Genomic DNA, 5,873 nt, shown 5'->3' on the forward strand with positions numbered 1-5,873 from the left:
TGCTTTAGTGCTGGTATGATCGCATCCGACATGTTTCCCCGTCTTCGTCCCTTATGCTTGCCACTCCCAGGTCCGCTCCAAAGACGATTCTACATTCTCACTATCATTACAACCGTTCCCTAACAATGGATAATGTCCTATACTACTTACTCTCCCGCTCAATCACGGAGACGAGTTTTCCACGGTTTCCACCCCTCCCTCCATACCGCAGCAACACGAGTTTTTTCCACCCCTTTCAGAACGCGCTCTTCGCGCCACAAAGCCGCCCCAAGACGCGCGAGCAATGAGCATCGAGCTTAAACATATCGCAAACGTCAAACATAATATAACGGGATTAATATATATCGCGCACGTGCGACATGTTTGTCACAAGGCGCAAAAAATAATTATAAAAGGAATGCAACACGAGGACTTCCCAGGAGGTCACCCATCCTAGTACTACTCTCGCCCAAGCACACTTAACTTCGGAGTTCTGATGGGATCCGGTGCTTTAGTGCTGGTATGATCGCATCCGACATGTTTCCCCGTCTTCGTCCCTTATGCTTGCCACTCCCAGGTCCGCTCCAAAGACGATTCTACATTCTCACTACCATTACAACCGTTCCCTAACAATGGATAATGTCCTATACTACTTACTCTCCCGCTCAATCACGGAGACGAGTTTTCCACGGTTTCCACCCCTCCCTCCATACCGCAGCAACACGAGTTTTTTCCACCCCTTTCAGAACGCGCACTTCGCGCCACAAAGCCGCCCCAAGACGCGCGAGCAATGAGCATCGAGCTTAAACATATCGCAAACGTCAAACATAATATAACGGGATTAATATATATCGCGCACGTGCGACATGTTTGTCACAAGGCGCAAAAAATAATTATAAAAGGAATGCAACACGAGGACTTCCCAGGAGGTCACCCATCCTAGTACTACTCTCGCCCAAGCACGCTTAACTTCGGAGTTCTGATGGGATCTGGTGCTTTAGTGCTGGTATGATCGCATCCGACATGTTTCCCCGTCTTCGTCCCTTATGCTTGCCACTCCCAGGTCCGCTCCAAAGACGATTCTACATTCTCACTATCATTACAACCGTTCCCTAACAATGGATAATGTCCTATACTACTTACTCTCCCGCTCAATCACGGAGACGAGTTTTCCACGGTTTCCACCCCTCCCTCCATACCGCAGCAACACGAGTTTTTTCCACCCCTTTCAGAACGCGCTCTTCGCGCCACAAAGCCGCCCCAAGACGCGCGAGCAATGAGCATCGAGCTTAAACATATCGCAAACGTCAAACATAATATAACGGGATTAATATATATCGCGCACGTGCGACATGTTTGTCACAAGGCGCAAAAAATAATTATAAAAGGAATGCAACACGAGGACTTCCTAGGAGGTCACCCATCCTAGTACTACTGTCGCCCAAGCACGCTTAACTTCGGAGTTCTGATGGGATCCGGTGCTTTAGTGCTGGTATGATCGCATCCGACATGTTTCCCCGTCTTCGTCCCTTATGCTTGCCACTCCCAGGTCCGCTCCAAAGACGATTCTACATTCTCACTACCATTACAACCGTTCCCTAACAATGGATAATGTCCTATACTACTTACTCCCCCGCTCAATCACGAAGACAAGTTTTCCACGGTTTCCACCCCTCCCTCCATACCACAGCAACACGAGTTTTTTCCACCCCTTTCAGAACGCGCTCTTCGCGCCACAAAGCCGCCCCAAGACGCGCGAGCAATGAGCATCGAGCTTAAACATATCGCAAACGTCAAACATAATATAACGGGATTAATATATATCGCGCATGTGCGACATGTTTGTCACAAGGCGCAAAAAATAATTATAAAAGGAATGCAACACGAGGACTTCCCAGGAGGTCACCCATCCTAGTACTACTCTCGCCCAAGCACGCGTAACTTCGGAGTTCTGATGGAATCCGGTGCTTTAGTGCTGGTATGATCGCATCCGACATGTTTCCCCGTCTTCGTCCCTTATGCTTGCCACTCCCAGGTCCGCTCCAAAGACGATTCTACGTTCTCACTATCATTACAACCGTTCCCTAACAATGGATAATGTCCTATACTACTTACTCTCCCGCTCAATCACGGAGACGAGTTTTCCACGGTTTCCACCCCTCCCTCCATACCGCAGCAACACGAGTTTTTTCCACCCCTTTCAGAACGCGCTCTTCGCGCCACAAAGCCGCCCCAAGACGCGCGAGCAATGAGCATCGAGCTTAAACATATCGCAAACGTCAAACATAATATAACGGGATTAATATATATCGCGCACGTGCGACATGTTTGTCACAAGGCGCAAAAAATAATTATAAAAGGAATGCAACACGAGGACTTCCCAGGAGGTCACCCATCCTAGTACTACTCTCGCCCAAGCACGCTTAACTTCGAAGTTCTGATGGGATCCAGTGCTTTAGTGCTGGTATGATCGCATCCAACATGTTTCCCCGTCTTCGTCCCTTATGCTTGCCACTCCCAGGTCCGCTCCAAAGACGATTCTACATTCTCACTACCATTACAACCGTTCCCTAACAATGGATAATGTCCTATACTACTTACTCTCCCGCTCAATCACGGAGACGAGTTTTCCACGGTTTCCACCCCTCCCTCCATACCGCATGTCACACCCTAGCTAGTCATGCATTAGAGTGTTGCATCATGTTTACTCATTCATCAGAAACTTGAAATGGGGATGACAGAACCCCCAGTCCCCTCTGAAACTAACTAGGGTTTACTAAAATAATTTTCAATGAACCTGAAATGCCCTTCTAAAATGCCCATCATTTTTGTCTTGGTTCAGAACCTCTGCCAAAAGTGGTGCACATTTTCCTAGGCCATCCTAGGGTTTTTGAATTAAATCATAAATATTTGATTTTGGGCATTTAAAATAATGTAAAATATTTAAATGCTCAAATATCTCCAAACTAAAATGTTTCATGTTGGAAATAATCCAACTATGGACCAGGAATAGTTTGGTGAATTTTAAAGTTGCCTAGGTATTTTATTTTTTTCAACAAAGTTGCAGATATATTAAATAAAAACAGAAAACAGAAAAGAAAGGGGAAGACTTACCTGTGCGGCCCAGCCAGCTGGCCGGCCCAGCCAGCAACCGACCCAGCCCAGCACTGTAGCTCCCCGTCGTCTTCCTCCCCTCGCCCCGAAGCTGCTGCGTGCTCGCGCGCGCACGGCCGCGCGGCCACCTCCTGCTTGCCGACGCCCTCCTGGCCGCGTGGACGACGCCCGCAGCCCGTCCCGATTCCCCCCTGCTCTCTCTCACTCTCCCCGGCTCTCTCCTTCCTCTCCCTCGCTCTCTCTCTCACACGGCCGAACACCACCGTCGCCACCGTTCGCCGTAGCAGTCGTCTCCGACCACCCTTCGCTCCCCCGACTAGCTCAGAAGCTCCGCCACAACTCCCTCTTCCTCCCCACCGCTCCACAGCTCCCCAGAAGCCCTGCATCGCCGCCACGTCGCCGTTCCCCTCTTCGGACTCCGACCACCGTCGCCGTCAAATTCGTCGTCTCCGGCGCGTCCCCGAGCCCGCTTCGACGCCCACTGCAACCGCGGTGAGCCCCCGGAGCGTTTCCCCCTTCTTCCCTGGTCTCTCCCGACCTCTAGGCCCTAGCTCCACCTCGACCGAGAGCTCCACGCCGCCGGCGATGTCGCTGTCGTGGCCACGGTCGCCGTAGCGCCCAACCGAGCACACCATCGTGCTCCACACATCACCAGGAGCACGTAGAACGCACCAACGCCTCCCCAAACCCCCTGCAACACTGATCCCGACCGCACCCGAACTCCGGCCGCCGCAGCCGAGCTCGCCGCCGTCAACTCCGGCCACCCCGAGCCCAACCACCACCACCAATAGACGCGGCTCAACCTCAGCAACACGTAGATGCCTTCCGCCGTCCATTTGGTCGCCGGAATGGCAAAAAGCACTCTCGCCGCCGTCTCGGATCTCGCCGGCGTCATGTCGCCGGTGGAGTTTGACTTGACCGACCTGGGGTTTGACCCCCCAGGGTCACTGACGCGTGGGCCCTGTCGGCCAGATGGTTAGGTTAGCGCTAACTACTGTTAGTCAACCCCCCTGACACTGACAGTGGGCCCCAGCGCCACTAATTAGTAATTAGAATTAATTTAAATCTGTTTAACCCCCCCTGTCACTGACGTGTGGCCCCCACACGTCAGGTTTGACTTCAGCCAGCCGCAGTTGACCTGCTGACGTCACACTGACGTCAGGCTGACGCAGTAATTGAATTTCTGGATTTAAATTAAATCAGGAAATTCCAGAATATTAATTAAACTTCAAAAATTCATAACTTTTATTCTGTAACTCCAAATTGGACAAATTATATATGAAAAATGATCAGAAAAATCCCATCTATCCATCTGTACCATTTCCATGCATGATCAAACAAGTTAAGTTGGTGTTTTAATCAGAACAAGAAAAGGCACTTTAAAAGGCCATATTTGAATTTGAAATTTGAATCCTTGATTCAAATTTGTTCAAACCCTTCTGGTTTTAGTTCCATTAGCCCAACACACTCATATTGCCATGTTTCATGCATGCATCATATTGTTGCATATTGTTTGGTGATGTTTGTGTATCGATGTCCTTTGCGACAGGATCTGTCCCCGAGGAGTACCGTGATTACCCTAACGAAGAACCGTATCCGTGCAACGAACCATCAGGCAAGCAACCAACCATTTGATCATATCGATACAATCCCATGTTCTCGCTCCTGCTCTCTTTTACTGCATTAAGACAACGCGATTCAAACTGCTGTGTGTTACGGTAGTTGAACCCATTTCCTCTGCATGACCTGTCATTGCCACAGTAACTAGATGAAACCCACTAGCATGTGTAGGAGTTGATTGAGCCATATGTATGTGTTGTTCCTACCTTGCTATGCCTGCTATGCTTAGAGTCGTGTCAGGTCTGGTTCATCTGGGTGATGGGCTAGAGTGAAATGATTATGTCGGTAATGAGAGTGGTGTGGTGAACATGATTTGGTAAAGGTGTCGATGAGAGGCCATGTAGGAGTACATGGTGGGTTGTTTCATTGAAGCCGACCTTAAGCACTGAGATCTGTATGTGTGATTTAAGAATCAGCTACTACCATGCATTGGGCCCGAAACCAATGGACCCTCTCGACTTCTTATTCACCCTAGTTCTCCGTCCAGGACTTGCAAGTAGTTTCTGGTGTTTGTAGCCTACTGGAGGCCGTGGACAGCGCTGACCGTAGGGGTGGGCTGTGATGCGGTAGGTACGTGGCACGGTGTACCGAATACCCGTTAGGTATCTCGGGAACCCTGTTCACATCGTTCGGGGCCGTATGGGAAACCTCGGCCGGACTCCCTGCGGATGGAACCTGAATAGGCGATAAACCTGGACCGGAGGCTTAGGTGATTAGGTAGGTCGTGGCCGACACCCACGTTGAGCTTCCGCTTGAAGGTTGCCGAGTACATGTCGTGTAAGCGACGGTAAGAGGTGAGAGCGTGTATGAAGAAGTACACCCCTGCAGGGTTATCATGATCTATTCGAATAGCCGCGTCCGCGGTAAAGGACTACTTGGTTGCCTATACAGTTCATAGACAAGTAAATGGAAACTGTTAAAAGCCTCAAGATAAGTGTGAGTGCTGAGGATGGCTCTTCCGTAGGAAGACGGAGGTGGATCCTCGGTAGTGTATTGAAGTGGTGAGTAGTGGACTCGTGTGCGCAAAACTATTTCAAGTTGGAGTATCGTAGGATAGTCTAGCCAAGAGTCAAAGCTGGCTTGCTGCAATATCTCCACCGACCCTTCTTGATACTATGCATGTATGTAGGATCTGATGTAAGTCTTGCTGAGTACCTTTG

At 49.9% G+C, this 5,873-nt stretch overlaps 5 non-coding genes across 5 annotated transcripts; all 5 read right to left on the reverse strand.

Moving 5' to 3' along the window:
• Positions 1–394: 394 nt before the first annotated feature.
• LOC123176274 (5S ribosomal RNA) lies at positions 395–513 on the reverse strand. Its single transcript, XR_006488437.1, has one exon. It is a non-coding gene; the product is annotated as a 5S ribosomal RNA (ribosomal RNA).
• Positions 514–880: 367 nt separating this feature from the next.
• On the reverse strand, positions 881–999 carry LOC123176275 (5S ribosomal RNA). The gene has a single exon (XR_006488438.1). It is a non-coding gene; the product is annotated as a 5S ribosomal RNA (ribosomal RNA).
• A 367-nt stretch (positions 1,000–1,366) lies between these two features.
• Positions 1,367–1,485, reverse strand: LOC123176278 (5S ribosomal RNA). Its single transcript, XR_006488441.1, has one exon. It is a non-coding gene; the product is annotated as a 5S ribosomal RNA (ribosomal RNA).
• Positions 1,486–1,852: 367 nt separating this feature from the next.
• On the reverse strand, positions 1,853–1,971 carry LOC123176277 (5S ribosomal RNA). The gene has a single exon (XR_006488440.1). It is a non-coding gene; the product is annotated as a 5S ribosomal RNA (ribosomal RNA).
• A 367-nt stretch (positions 1,972–2,338) lies between these two features.
• Positions 2,339–2,457, reverse strand: LOC123176276 (5S ribosomal RNA). The gene has a single exon (XR_006488439.1). It is a non-coding gene; the product is annotated as a 5S ribosomal RNA (ribosomal RNA).
• Positions 2,458–5,873: the final 3,416 nt, after the last annotated feature.

This window comes from Triticum aestivum, unplaced genomic scaffold (assembly GCF_018294505.1).
Source record: "Triticum aestivum cultivar Chinese Spring unplaced genomic scaffold, IWGSC CS RefSeq v2.1 scaffold40409, whole genome shotgun sequence".
Lineage (NCBI taxonomy): Eukaryota > Viridiplantae > Streptophyta > Magnoliopsida > Poales > Poaceae > Triticum > Triticum aestivum.